The 15,087-nt window shown below is 40.5% G+C and overlaps 1 protein-coding gene and 1 long non-coding RNA gene across 2 annotated transcripts in view; both read left to right on the top strand.

Annotated features, from left to right (window-relative positions):
* LOC134821210 (glycogen debranching enzyme-like) overlaps window positions 1-15,087 on the top strand; it is a 112,489-nt gene that overhangs the window by 12,922 nt on the left and 84,480 nt on the right. The gene's annotated exons all lie outside the window — the stretch shown is intronic.
* LOC134821216 (uncharacterized) lies at window positions 1,820-2,464 on the top strand. The gene is made up of 3 exons (XR_010160991.1): window positions 1,820-1,917; window positions 2,087-2,184; window positions 2,320-2,464. It is a non-coding gene; the product is annotated as an uncharacterized LOC134821216 (long non-coding RNA).

Below are 15,087 nucleotides of genomic sequence, written 5' to 3'. Positions count from 1 at the left end.
GTCACGTGGTCTATATAACATGCCTCCATACCAGTGAAAATACCAGTCACTCTTTTGACGCAACAGTTGACATTATCATTGGAACAATTATCACGATCTGCTTGCTGGCAGGGCTGGCTGGAAATCTATCCGCCTTCACCTACTTCTGTCAAAACAGAAACAAGTCCCTCTATCTGACTCTGCTCATTATCGTCAGTGTTACAGATATCTGCTTATCTTGTATTCTCTTTCCCGTGGCTCTATCCCTCTTTAACACACGATCCCCAACTCTTTTTAACAGCCACATCTTCTGTGGTATCTGGACTATACTCTTCTACTTCTCTCAACGTGTCTCCGTGTTCAGCGTCCTGATGCTAATAGTAACGCGGTGTCTCACCCTGCTTCTCCCCCACTACAAGATCAACAAGCTGCCAGTTCTAAAGGCAGGTATCTTGTTTGGTGGAGTGCTGCTAGCGGTTCAGTTTGTGTGCACGTGGTCAGGTGAGGTGGAGTTCAGGTACAGATCATATGATAGCAGTTGTACTGTGGTACCTGGTGTAGCTCCTCCAGGTGACAGCTGGGTGTACTATCTCCTTCTCCTTCCTGTGTTAACACTGGTGATGGTTGTGGTTATCTTCGTATGCTTTATGGTGATTTCAGTGGTGCTGTTAGCTGGAGAGAAGAACCACAGGGAGAAGGACACGCGGGAAGAGACAGTCACGATAACTTTATTTACATCAGTATTTCTTGTTTGTAACTTGCCCCGTTTTGTCTTGCTCATCCTCCAGCTCTTCTTGGACACTGCCGATTGGTTAGAGTTGGAAACCCTTTTAAAACAGAACCCAGTACTGTATTGGTACCGTGTTGTGGTCAGCCAGTTCCTCTTCACAGCCCTTAAGGCCCTCTTCAACCCTATTATATATGCAGTACGATTCAAGAAGTTCAGGGGAATGGTTCTGAGAAGTTTGGGACGCTCAGCAGTTGAACCAGCACCAACCCGGAGGATCACAGTAAGAGGCAAACATTAAATCTTACAGAGATAATGATCATGTGAGCAGACTTGTCATGGGCGTAAACTTTTGTATATAATTCCTGTGCGATGCTGACGAATACAGAGTTTTTATTTATTTTTTCGTCCACGCGCTAAATGCTAATCACCAAACTTATTCTCGAATATCTTGATTCTACAGTGATACTAATACTTATCTACAGTAGTGATACATGTTATTAAATAACTTACCAAAGGATGATTTATTTATCGCTTCCACTTATCAAATGAGATTTACGAATTACGCATGAAATTTTCAGTAAAACCAATCAAATCAAAAGCCATAAGATGAAATTCCTTGACTACTTATCAATGAAAAGAGTTGACAAATGGATGAAATTGTTAACAGATAATAGTCCAATAGTCCATAGAATTAAATTGCGACACATCTTCATGGAATAAGGAATGTTCGATTATCTGGCGAGATTACTATATAATGATCAAATTCTCATAAATGTAAACATTATCACGAAAGTAAAAATCCTTATCGCGCGACACCTACAATTTGTCTTGGCGACTGAATATTTTTAAGATATTTTCCACAATTTTTAGGGGATTCCATGAGTTGTTTTGGACATTTTATGCATCCTCTCAGTAGTCTTTGAGTTTGACCTAGTGTAACATAATATTCACATTGATAAGCCAATAACCATTAAAAACGTTGAGAACACGAATACCAATTAGCTAATTAGTGTAATTAAGCCTTAAATAAATGAAATCAACAAGCTTGCCTGTGGAAGAAAGGTATATTATATTTAGTTTTACTATTTTATTATTTTAACTATTCTCCAGGGTAGAGGTTAACGTTAGAGAGAACCCCGAGTCAAGCAACATGGTTAAAGTCTCAAGAAGCGAGGAAAAACTTGAACTCTCTTTCGTACTCTCACCAGGTAGGCAGTTCCGCGCATTAACTAATTTGTGTTAATAATTAGCTTATTCGATTTACTAATTTAATAACATATTCTCATTAGTTTTATCCAATTGAATAATGCAGGAGAAATAAAAGATACAAAGTTAGATTGTATAGCAATGATTTAGCACTTATCATCTCATATACAGGATGTGTGGTAGCTACTCTTGTTCGCCCTGGCAAATCCGCCCAACATGCTCTAAACTACTTCAACTCCTATGTCCTTGATAAGCATACATTTGCTATGGTTAGTTTACTGAGAAACATACATTTATTTTAGTGTTTACTTTCAGTTTACATCCAGTTTTCATATACATACAATATACATAGTTTTCACGCATAACAAAAGAAGATATAAAGTTTATCCTTCTCCTCCCCACAGGAGCTGGACATCGTGTGTTCGAGTCTGGATCTGTACGATCTGAACTACATTCTGTACAGGTGTGATGAGGAGGAAAGGGTGGACGGGTGTGGAGGGGTTTACGATATTCCTGGATACGGTAAACTCACCTACGCTGGACTAGTTGGTAAGTTCCAATTTTACCCATTTAGTTTAAGAAGCGAGGGAACACAAAAAGAGGGGCGCTGCGGGCACGAGGGGCGCCACTGAACCCCTCGTGCTACCTAAATCGGAGTTATTTTCATAACAATCCCGCGCGCCGCGGAATAAGTTGAAATATAATCCCTGTGCGTGCCGGTGTTATGTGTGTTATATTCTGGTGAAGACTTTTTGTTAACCACCTTGTAAAAAGGAAAACTATACACTAGTTATGTATTGTAATTATTTTAATATTTAACGTTTAATCGTCTTATCTTGCTTTCACAATTTACAAAGTATTTCGTTTAACTTCGTATGATGAGGTTGTTTGTAATTGTCCTATCTTTGCTTGTAGTTGCTTGTGTGGTATCCGCATCTGAATTACCTGACGATGAATTCATCATGGAAATACCAGAAGGTAAGTTCTGTAAATTGCCCTTTTTCATTGTGCAAACATGTGAATATGAATTGTGTGTGATTGAAAACGTTAAAGTTTTTGGGATTCAGTGCGATGAAGATAGGAATAGAGTGCTCCTCAAATTATTTATGGACTGCTCTAGTACAATTGACATTATTTTGGAACTAATTTTAGTACAATACTTAAGGTGCAGAGCTAGTGAACGATGATTTCATCGAGCCAAAAGCCGAGGAGCCTCTTGGAACATCATCTTTTGAAACGGGGGATATTGAAGTTATTGCAGGATGATTTGACAATCCTACTGTTAATATGTTTACTTTTGCGTTTATTTCGAGCTTTGTGTCAGGGTGGAATAAACAGCTAATGATCTTTGGATAATCCACTGCGGTTGAAAAAATTTGATCGAGAATTTCCTCTAGAAGAGTTTAAGCTGTGTTTTAATTGTCATCGCAAATATGGAATTCCATGTAACCCGAGCCTCACAATGATAAAAAGTATTGCACTTAAAGTATTCTACTTCAATTGAACTTGAAGCTCCGAGTGGCTGCAAGGCGATACTCGTAAAATATTTGTTCCAAATATTAGGACCGTCGACGAGTCCAACTCGGCGCGCGTCCTGGTAGGTTATAAACCTACAACTGCAGGTACCTGAGTTCTCTAGGTGACTTCTATTATCACGTTTCTAACATCATATTGGGGTGCCATGCGGTAAATCCTTTCTTCAGTACCTTTAAACTACCTTACTCGGGATTATTAATATTATGACCGGGATAAAGTGGCGGGTTTAGGGTAATTTCGCCATATTTTTCCCGAACCACATTTTCACCGGTCGTTAATAAACCCGCCGACTCAGCTTTTAGGGTTCCCAAGGGGTATGGGTGCTCATATTTTAATCGTTGTCTTATATTCACTAAAGAAGACTATTGGGACACTTGTTGTAGGTTTCTCGACTTCATTTGGCTAAAATTGCAAAAAATTCACCTTTTTGCCAAATTCTTGTCATATATCCTTATTGTCAAAGTTGATTTAAATAGGCCAATTTTTAATTTCTTAGGTATTGACTATCTCTACATAATGAAATAGGCCTCAAAGTAAAAGTAACAGTTAGATTAAAACTTGAATTAATTAAAACTGGCAATAACATGAATCAGTTTCATCAGTCATTTATTCATAATTCTAAACAATGTGAACGATGCATTCTTTCGAAGTTTGATTAACCACGAGTCATTATTTCTGTCTACTTTCAACAATTATTGATAATTCGACTTGTTTCACAAGTTTTAGCAATGCGAAAATTTCTAAACTTGCTTATCTCTAATAAGGAAATTTACATCTGAGACAAAATTTTGAGAATAGCTGCTACAGCTTTGAAGAATGGTTAGAGCACTGGGCCTGATGACTTAGCCAAAAGTGAATTGATTATGGTATGCAAACAGAAGTAGTGTATTTCAGAAATATGCAGGACTGATAATAATACCGCATTTGAAAACATACACCACATAACATATTGGAAAAGGCTACTTACCTCTTCACTCCTAATGCTAAGAACACCTACTTGGTCCTGCAGCAAACACTCGACCTCTCCCCCTCTCAACTGCTCCAGAAAATTACTTGTCAATGATTCCCCTAAAACGTATCCAGGCAAGCTAGATCAGTACACCTGGTCCTACACAGTGCTTACATGAGACGGTAGATGTTGTGGGCGATTATAATTTGGTCTCAAACGTATGCTAACCTCAGTGGTACTTAGAAAGCATTGGAGCTACCTCAGACTTGAGTAAAAGGACATGTTCAAGTGCCTTGGACCCATCAGCAGAGAAACAGTACTCAATGTTCTTGAAGATGCTGGCTGTACTAGTGATGGAAAGTAGGATGGTACGGCCTCCTACTAGCAAACACAGTGGTTGAAAGTAAAAGTAATAATTACTGTATCACTTGAGTTCAAAAGCACAACTGGCGCATTTCAAGGAGATGCACTATCAGGTAATCTATTTACTGTTGTTGAAGCGCCTGCACTTATTCCACTCAGAACTGTACTCTCCCAGTTCTCAACACCTTACCCAGTGAAATCATCCAATCCCTAGTCTCCAATCTCAGAGAATTCATGCACTCGAAACAGGATACTCTGATGATATTGATTTACTAACACTGACTTGCTACACTCAAAAGAAATGCTTCCTATCTCTAAAGGATATATTCCAGCAGTGGGACCTTCATTCATATCAATTCTTCCAAGACTGAATGTGTCCATTTTATTTGCCGATCTAACCCACTGTTAACACGCAAGGTGATTGTTGGAAAAAGTGTATAGAGGTGATGGAAGAGTGGCGCTCTAACAAAAACTGTAGGATCGTTGATGTTCACTGTTAAGGATATCAAGAATCGATTATTCCTTGGTACTGTTGCCTTTAGTAAATTTCAGAAAGTTTGGATGACGAGCAAGATTTCAGTCCCAATGGAAGATCAAAAATCTCGAGGCAACAAGTAGTTCTTATTCTACTCTACAACTGCAACTCCTGGGTGCACCCCTCGCGCGTTGGAGTGAATGTATTGCTCATCGCAAACACCTCCGCAGATCCTCTACATTCAGATGGCTACTGGGGGTATTTCTAATGGGCACTCTATGCTCGTTGTTATGTCACTTCCTGTCTGGAGAGTCTCTATGTTTCGATGGAGAATGGTAGGACATATCTTAGAGGACAGGTAGATCACAGCTTACTAACCTCTATGTTAATTGGCTATAAATTATGATTATTTTTATGAAGGGAGAGGGGTAGGACCATGTTTAAATTATTAGATGTTATTAGAAAAGATCTTGATAGTAGAACTCTTGATATTAGACTTAAGGGAATTTGACTGATTTCGAAGACCTTAGATTTTTAGCTTTAGATAGGGAGGAGTGGAGAAGTTAGAAGATGGTGATGTTTTGTTTCCTTTTTTATGCGTTTTGCTATTATAGGTGCTTGGATGCTCTTTTAAAGAGATATTCGTACTTTGAAAAGATTTACTCTACTACTCCTAGTTGCTACTCACGGAGATTAAAACTAGTTTACCAAATCTAACAAACAGATGTCTTAGAACTATGAAACCATGCATAACCAGTGCATCTCTGATCCTGCATACAGATCACTTTTCAACTAAAAAATGGGTGGATTCCACTTCAGATTGATCAATGAAGCGTATGCGTTCTAGCTCTTTGGCTGGGGTCAATATTACGTGCTGTCCCAATACCATTTGTTAATTATTGGCTCATTACAATTACGCATTACATTTACTCACTAATACCAGGTATATCTTGCTTCGTTGTAGTGCACGGCGAACGTTCACTAAAATGTTCTTACATAACGGTTCATAAAACTCATCTCACGTTCTGAACGTTATGGATAAATTATCCTTAGTAGTGTTCAGAGGGATTCACGTACTCTAGTTCGACACGCACTATAGTTCGGACAAATCAAATTCGCCTGATATCACCCCTGTCGTACGTCGAGTACCGTGTTGTCGAAGCAGGCCGCGAACTAGAGTCCAAGTAGCGTACTCTAGTTCGACTAAATAGTTTGTTGCTTGCTATGATCAATGGCTATTGCCGGGTCCTCCTGTAGGATCACAGGGTTCCATGGCATGATAAAACAATTTTTGACATTCTAGAAACCATGAGCGGTTAGAAATTCCCAGAACCTTTAGTATAGTTTTTAATTCTCCTGATTGCCACTCAGTTCTAGTCTAGCTAACAGGGAAAATCTATATTGATATCGAATTTTAGATTCAGCAAGCCAAATTCGGTACTCGGTTACAGTCGTTTGTGATATTATAAAGTGTGGTATGTGGACGAAATTTCTATAGCGTATCTACAATCTAGATCTATAAAACCGGAGTACGCGTTACTACGTTAGTCTTTTATCTCTCGCTAAGTCAACAATTATGCTAACTACCAATTGACTTATGCGTATGAGGACAATTAAATGTACAAAGATGTTCATTACTAATTAATCAAGTTTGGGGAAGGAAATCGAGATTTCAAAAAGTTTATTTTCATGAATTTTGTTTTGATAATTTGACATAACCATAATCATGGGTAGAGTGAAACCGCTGACAGTGTTCTCTTTTCCAAACAAAAGAAAATGATATTCATTTGAGGAAACCGTCCGCAAATGAAAATTGATACCGAGAATGAAAATCGGTCGCTCGCTTTTCCATTCAATAAGCTTATTACATACGTAAGCCGTGATGAATGGAAAAAAGCGAGCGACGATTTCTTTCTCGTATCCATTTGATTGCGAACCAATTATGCTAACTAACAAATGACTTATGTGTTTGAGGACAATTAAATGTTCATAGATGTTATTAATAATATCAGTTTGGGAATCCGAGATTTCAAAGTTTATTTTCATGAATTTTGTTTTGATAATCACTGCCGTACACTACCGGTCAATAACGTTACTACAAAATGACTGGAACGTGCGTTCACACGTCAAAATCCACCGTTCACTACAACTAAGATATCTTGACCTAGCAGCTGTCCCGCTACCAATTTGTGAATAATAACCTACTATGCAGAAAAAAACCAGGAATATCGTTACTTTGCAGCTGTCAATACCATTAGTGAACTAGTTACTTCACTATTCCCACACACCCCAGTACACGTTTCGATGAGCTGGCCAATTACCATTCGTGAAATACCTTATCGGACCATATTTCGAAGGACATTAAATAAACGGCCAAACTTCTGAACGGACATTACCTATCGAACGCTAGAAGGCATTCTCAACATCAAAATCGAAATTTTGTTCCTTTATATTATCAAAACTTTATTTACTTTTAGCAAAATAATTTTCCTCCATTTTTTTCCAGAAATAAGACAACGCAGTGTACAGCAGAAAACAAGTACAAAAAGGTGAACATTCGGACAGTAGCAGGGGTCTACTAGATTGTTCCATGTCCTAGAGAAGTCCCCTACATTATCATTTTGTGGTGTGTGTGTGTGTGATGCCTCACCTCTAGATCACAAAACCACCTTACCTCATACTAATATCCTACACTTTAACACCCCCCTACACTGCTTGCTATAGAGTCTTGCTGTGTGGTTTGGGCCTACCCCCCTATCCTGTCTGCTGCCTACAGGCTGTCTGTACGGTATTCACGACTTGGTCACGCCTGCAACAACATGAAGCTCCCACCGAACTGAAGTTTGAGCTCATGAATCATCTACCCTAAAACAGAAAGATTAACTTTTATCGAACTCCATTTTTACGCGGCGAAAACTCTCCCACCTAGTATAACTATCTCGTCTGGTCACCAGCGAGGAAATACTACATACCCGTTGAGATAGTAGAGGACCTCGTCCAGTCCTCCATGCTCTATCAAGCCGATCTGAACTGGTCATCATGATCGGTTATATGGTATACTAAGACTGCAGACTGCTCTCTGTGTCGCGCCTTAGTGTGAGCGCCCATTACTTTTAACTTTAGTGTCTTATTCTTTTACCGCTCGTGATGGACCGTATGGCTGCTCTTACATATACTGTCTCTAAGTCTTTGGTCAGACAGACTACTAGAGTACTGTTGTCCGATAGGGGACCCTGTTAGGGTTGACTGAGATCCAGCTTTTGGAGGGGGTCAGCGAACATTCACCGATTCGTATATGCGGTCTGGAAATATGAATTACTGGGAGGGCTTTCAATCTTAAGCTATGTCACTGCAGCGCAAGAAGGAACGGTACACTCTTTGATGATGTGGGAAGAGAACTACTATGTTGTCCAATTGACCGCAATTTAAGGTTTCACAAAAACACCAGACATGGTACCCGGCATAATACTTCCCTGTCATAGGTTGAGTTCTCGTGCAAACCGGACCTGTCTATGACAGCTCCTTTGCTATAGAGCGACCAAAACTTGGTGCCGAACAACGTGCCTGATAATATTAAAGCTGAGCTACTTTGGAGTCGTTAAAGTTTTTTGTCCAAGTTTATTGCTTTTGTTACCGGACAACCCGTCCGACTTCTGGTTTTATAGCTGCAGCTGGTCTAATTCCCTGAGTAGGACTACTCGCCATCGATGGTGGTCAGACGATCTGATGGACCCTTCCTGCTCTAGGATAAACACACAAAAGTAACCAAAGTAAGTATCGTGCTACAAGTTCAGGTATAATATCACTATTAGTCATCCTTCACAAATGGGTTTTCGTGCATGAAATAGTCATGCTTAAAGCATCAGTCGATTCTAGGTTTTATGGAAAACTTTTTATAAACTATCGGTCTTGCATTTTTAGTGTTAACTTTTTAAAAGCCATTTCGGCGTGAATGGTTTTATCTTCGACAACTTAAGGTTAACCTTAAATCACGTGAAGCTTTCTAGCACTGTTGCATACTCCCCTGAGTAATATGAACTATAAAACAAGTCGGAATATGTCCTTGCAACACGATTTACGTAATATCTAGACTTGGGGCTGGACAAGTTTGTTCTGTTGGAGCGGGACTAGCTAATAACTATGTTGTTGAGTGCCATACTTTCGTTGGACCTTTTTTCTCCGAATAGGGCCCTTGGGAAACATCATATTCAAGTAGAGTTTTCTGTGCCTCCAGCAGACCAAGGAGAACATTTTCAGTCGTTAACTTACGGCAAAATAAAGTTATCATAGTTGTCATATTTGAACAAAAGAGTTAGGAATTTTTTTTAATTCAACGGACTTTAACTTTTGGCGGACTTTACTTGAACGGCATTATTTGAACGGAACATTAAGATGAACGTTTAGGGCCTTCCAGCGTTCAATTACTGTCGTCCAAATCAGGTCAGATACGGTATGTAAGTCTGTGGGCGTCACGTCCGGCCTGGGACGTTAGCATCTTGAGATGAGATCTCGGATGTATCAAATTTCGATCACCGCTCCTTCAAAGAACCGCCAATCATATATCACCGCCATTCCAAGCACTCGATTTCTTGCGATTAACGTGACACAATGGGATTCCGTTATGTCAGTATGAATCAGAATGATGGGTCACGTGGACCACCCACTTATTAGTTCACGTGACCACTTTCTCATCTGTAGGTCCAATTAATCAAAAGCAAGATAGTGACACTACTGGCCCCTCTATACAAACTGGCTGGATGCCATGTGTATTTTCATCACTGCCTTGTCCCTGGCCTGTCTGGCGAATGTCTACATGATCGGACTGCTACGTCTCGCGTTTTTTTTTTCTCACGCGATTTTTATTCGTGTACATTGTGTTTAACCTACAACAACAATTTGTTATTTTAACGATGGAATTTATGAATTGCGCTTCGAGTTCCGACGTAATTTGGTATCCAGTTTCTAGTTTAAGGTTTTCAATTGAACTACTTCGGTGATGAGTATTGTAAACTTTGTCAGTTTGTTTTTCTGGAGCCCAGTGACCCTGATAGTGATGATGATGAACTGGAAACCAAACAGGTACGTTCCTTTCATATTAATCTGATGTTACTTGCCAGTTATCTTGAGCATTTCACTTGTTAACCGTAGATTGGGGTGGTAAATCCGTGTGTCGGGGAACTTCGCCACTATTTTTCAAATAATCATTTTACTGTTTTGACTGTTAGGTGATTGAGTTTTTGTATAGGATTGTTTTGAAAAATGGTTACTACAACGGTATTCCTATTCAAAAATAAACGTTTTCTAAGTTAATTTAAACCTCACGGCAACATGAAATATTGCTATAAAGTGGCTTAATAATTTCCTGCTTGCATATTGCCCCGATTTTTACAATGATATCCTTTAATTAATTCTGTGTGACATCATTTGCATATGTTCTGTCATTTAAGGGCTGATTTAGTTAGCCCATGATGCAAACATGTATTATAAAGTTTTCAAATTAGTGTTGTGGCGAAGTACCCTCTTTGCTGATCCATCTGGTTCGGCGAGTTTGGCGCGAAATTCGCGCCGGCTGGCAAATCAGCACGTGTATTGGCGAAGTTCGACTAACATTTCTACTTCATCGGCGATGTACCCGCCAGCATGGCGATGTTACCCGGCGGACAAAATGCCCATTTGTAACACGCAGGCTCGAGCTAGATAAAGTAACAATTAATTTGGCAGGTATATCAAGGAATTATAATTGAGTTTCGAGTGGTATGGTGATTAGCCTCCGAATATGGTATATAGTTTCAGAATGGCAAGTACCCATATTGCAGGGTAACTTCGCCCCTGATTTCAGTGGCACCAATCTCGCTGACTATATATGAATGGGGCTGAGGTGGTTCATACGAAAAACATTTGCTTTACCACATCGGTTCTTATGAAGCTATAAAAATTTTTCAAGTACTGTGTCGTATTTTTAAATAACAATGAAATAGCTGTAAAACATGGCGAATTTCCCCCTTCTACGGTAAGTTTCCGTGTTCCCACAACCTATTATTTTGAATTTGACTTTCAGTGCCACTTGCTCTGCGTTGTTCCTTCGTATCATTTTACCCAGCGTGTTTCTGCACTCGCCAAATTTTCTTCATCTAGATATTTAACTCCAGGATATTTTATATTTTCAGCTTTCTGCTCTTATTGGTGCTTTTTAAGCCTACATTGGACATTCTCCCATTTCCATGTAAATCTTTCATGGGTATAATCTAGATTATGGTACAAATAAGACACACATCCTTTCCCATTCCAATCAGCCAATTATCCACCTCAGCTCAAAATTGAGTTTTTACAGATGGTATCTCTGTGAAAGCAATAAATCGTCTCTGACGTCAGGTCCGTCTTCTTGAGCTAAGATTTCGGCTCTTTTCGTTAACTGCGACCACTAATCTCCATTGTAACGATTAGGAAACCCCTCCAGCAGGGACAAAAAGGATTTCGCGGCCCATGTCCGAGAACCGCGAAATTTCCCATTCTCCGCGACAAATCGCGATTTTTTACGTTTCCGCGAAGATCCGCGAAATTTCAATTTCTCCGCGACAAATCGCGATTTTCAGTCCTCCGCCGAAAAATCGCGCATCTTTCCTTTACATCTGAAGACAAATTTGTGCATTTACCTTTAATTCTGAGGACCAAGTTTGCGTATTTTCCATAAAATCTGCGTGCAAAATGTCACGTTTTTACTAAGTAATAAGGTATAATATGAAAATAATCACATTTACACTTACAGCCTTCCGTGAGTTCCGATTGTATGTACCATTCTCGAACGTACCTCTTCAGGCGGAGCTACCGGGAGCTTCCGAGCTCGTATTGCGAAGGGGAGGCAAGCCTTCCGAGATTCGCATTATATGGGGAGCACCTCGATGTCCAAAATCGTGTATCGAAGGGTAGGTATGTGTGACTTTGAAAACGAAAAAAATATTTTCGCTCTAATGATCAGGGTAGCATGCATAATACATGAAAAAAAGTAGTTTCCAGAAAAACTTTGAAAAATTTGACTTAGAAAATTTTTCTGTCGAGTCATTCTCGATACGTATCTATGAAGCGGAGCTCCCGCTTCCGAGCTGTATGGAAGGGAGGGCCTGCCTTCCGAGGATCGCTCATTACAACCGGAGCCCTCGGTCCAAAATTCGTGTATCGAAGGGTATGTGTGGTACCTTTGAAAACAGACAAAAATATTTTTAGGTCTATTGATCAGGGTAGCATGAAACCATGAACAAAGTAGGTTTCCAGAAAAAATTTTGAAAAATTTTGACTTAGAAAATTTTCTGTCCCGAAGTATTCTCGATCGTATCTCTGAAGGCGGAGCTCCCGTTCCCGAGCTCGTATGCGAAGGGGAGTCTGCCTTCGAGATCGTATATGGAAGTTGACAGTAGACATATAAATCTTGACCAGACGACATAAAGTTGACGTAGCATATAAACTGACCAGACGCCAGAAAGTTGACCAATAGAACATATAAAACTTGGACCCCAAACGTCAAAAGTTGACCGACCAAATGTTGACCAGTAGACATAAAAAACTTACCAACCGAATAAAGTTGACCAGAAGACATAACAATGGATTAAGAAATCGATAACCGTATGTTAAATCAGTGTTGTTAATTGAATCCGTCACTTGTCCGATATTTCGTCATCGTTATAGCTTGGATATTGTATTCGTTGTTATAATGGACCGCTTTGTCAAACGGCCTGCCGACAAAACGGCTCGACCTTCGTCTAGCAAAGCTCGAAAACAGGCTAAAACAGGGCAATGTAAACAGCTTTCACGAGAGTGTAGTGGCTGAATTTGGAAAATCATCGATTATTCTGACAAGGGAGAAGTTCATTTGGGAGCATGTAATTTTTAATCTCGTCGTATAGACCGATAAGGAAACAATCCATGTGCTTCCCTCGCGTTAGGGATGGAGCGTTAGAACTTCTAGAAGGTTCGGGGGCAAGGGGCCGGGGTAAGATGTCGTTCCAGGTTGGATGTAAGCTTACGGGGTAGAGTTGAGACATAGATGGGGATAGACTAGGTAGTGTAAGGGAATTGGGTTTGAAACAGTCGTAGTTAGTTTTCCATTGCTATAGTTGTGAAGTGTCGATGTCGTTTCATGATGATGTCTCTGTCGCTCTGTTTGAAAGTTATATCGTATCGATAACGAGATTATGTCTTCAGTACTATCGACATTGCACATTTGCGTTCATGTCCAGTTATGGCAGTCTTGTTCTTATGGACCCCCATCAGCCTGTATCAGATCAATATAATGAGATCAAATCACCTCCTATGGGCACATGAGGCCGATCAATCGACCATAGTCAAAGAATATGTGAACTACTATCTAAGCACTGTAAAACCATTATTTTTTGCCGCGAATTCGCCGCGATTTTTCTTTTTTTGCCCGAATATGCCGCGATTTTCGAATTCCCGCGCGAATTAGGCCGCGAATTAGCCCTAGTGTTGCCTTGTCCGCGGCAGCCGGATTTTTGGCCAACATAAACGCGAATACCTTTTGTCCCAGGTTCCAAACACTTCAACTAATCCATTCTGTCATAATTCATCGTGCTATCAATCCCCAGCGTATTCGCGAACGGTCGTATCAGTCCACTTCTTCAGTCCGGGCGAGGAGGTAGTTGTCTGCAGAATTTCCTTCTTTGTTTATCTTCCAATTGGGGTTATGATCCTGCTCTTCATTCAGGCCGTCGATCACACGCCAGATAGTAGGGTTGGTGCAGCCTATTCAAGGGGGAGAGGAGATTGTGTTCCGACCCAGGTACGTTCGTAGTAGTCACTTGGCAGCAAAGGAATCCATCTCTGAGGGAAAAGGGTTGCTTTCAGCTGCGTCCAGGTCACGACTCACAGTAGTGTTGTTGTAGACTGAGACGTCCGGAGCAGGTTCTTCTTCAGTGCATCGCCATCAGGTCGTGTCGTCGCGATTCTTATCAGGCAGAGTAGCAGTATCCGTCCATGCGTTAACGTATCTTGAATCCAGTAGTGCGTCCAGTAATGAACGGTGATTGAAGATGAATGTTGATGTTGTTCGGTGAATTGGTTTGGAATCATCGGGACCTTATTTATGGCCCAGGCTTTTGAACTTGTCTATCCCAATCGGAGATATACCTTTCATACGTTGGTGTGAATAGGATGAGGATCATATGCTCAGTGGATCACACAATGCATTACGTGGAATAGTGCTGAATCTGACCCGAAGGAATTATGAGCAGTGGATCACTTCGAAATAAGTGACGTGAACCGACCGACGAATACTTAATGGTCCATAAGAAGGATAGGATGGACCTGAACTTGGAAATAAGGTCAGGATATTTTGTCGCACTAGGTACGCTACCTGGATCGTACATAGATAGTGCGACACGTTACTGTAGGCGAGAGGGTGTTTTGTCGGACCTTCGCACTAGAGGACGTGTCGCACTAGAGCAACGTGTCGCACTACAGTACGATTACCAATACTCCTGAAGCATGAACTTTTTTTACGTCGATTTGGTCAAGTCTAGACGCCCTGCAAAATTTCAGATCTCCTATCTAATTTTAACATGGTTTTTAAGGCACCTGAATACGGCGGTTTAGGGTTTTTTACCGAATTTCGTATAACATGCTGGACGCTTGGGGTGCGTATTTGCGCAAATTTCTTAAAAACCTCCACATAAACTATTTTTTATTTGTTTATTCCTGTCATCTTTTGTAGCGCGCGATGACTACTGGGTCGCGCGCGGCATCAAATAATGACTTCTCGCAACCTTCGGTAGATCGGGCGAGATGCACCACTTGTGCCTCACCGAGCTGCGAAGGATTGACATCGTGAATCAATGTCAT

Source organism: Bolinopsis microptera, chromosome 9 (genome assembly GCF_026151205.1).
Source record: "Bolinopsis microptera isolate Bmic1 chromosome 9, MBARI_Bmic_1.0, whole genome shotgun sequence".
NCBI lineage: Eukaryota > Metazoa > Ctenophora > Tentaculata > Lobata > Bolinopsidae > Bolinopsis > Bolinopsis microptera.
The sequence above is the reverse complement of the archived record's forward strand: the minus strand, read 5'-3'. Positions and strand labels throughout refer to the sequence as shown.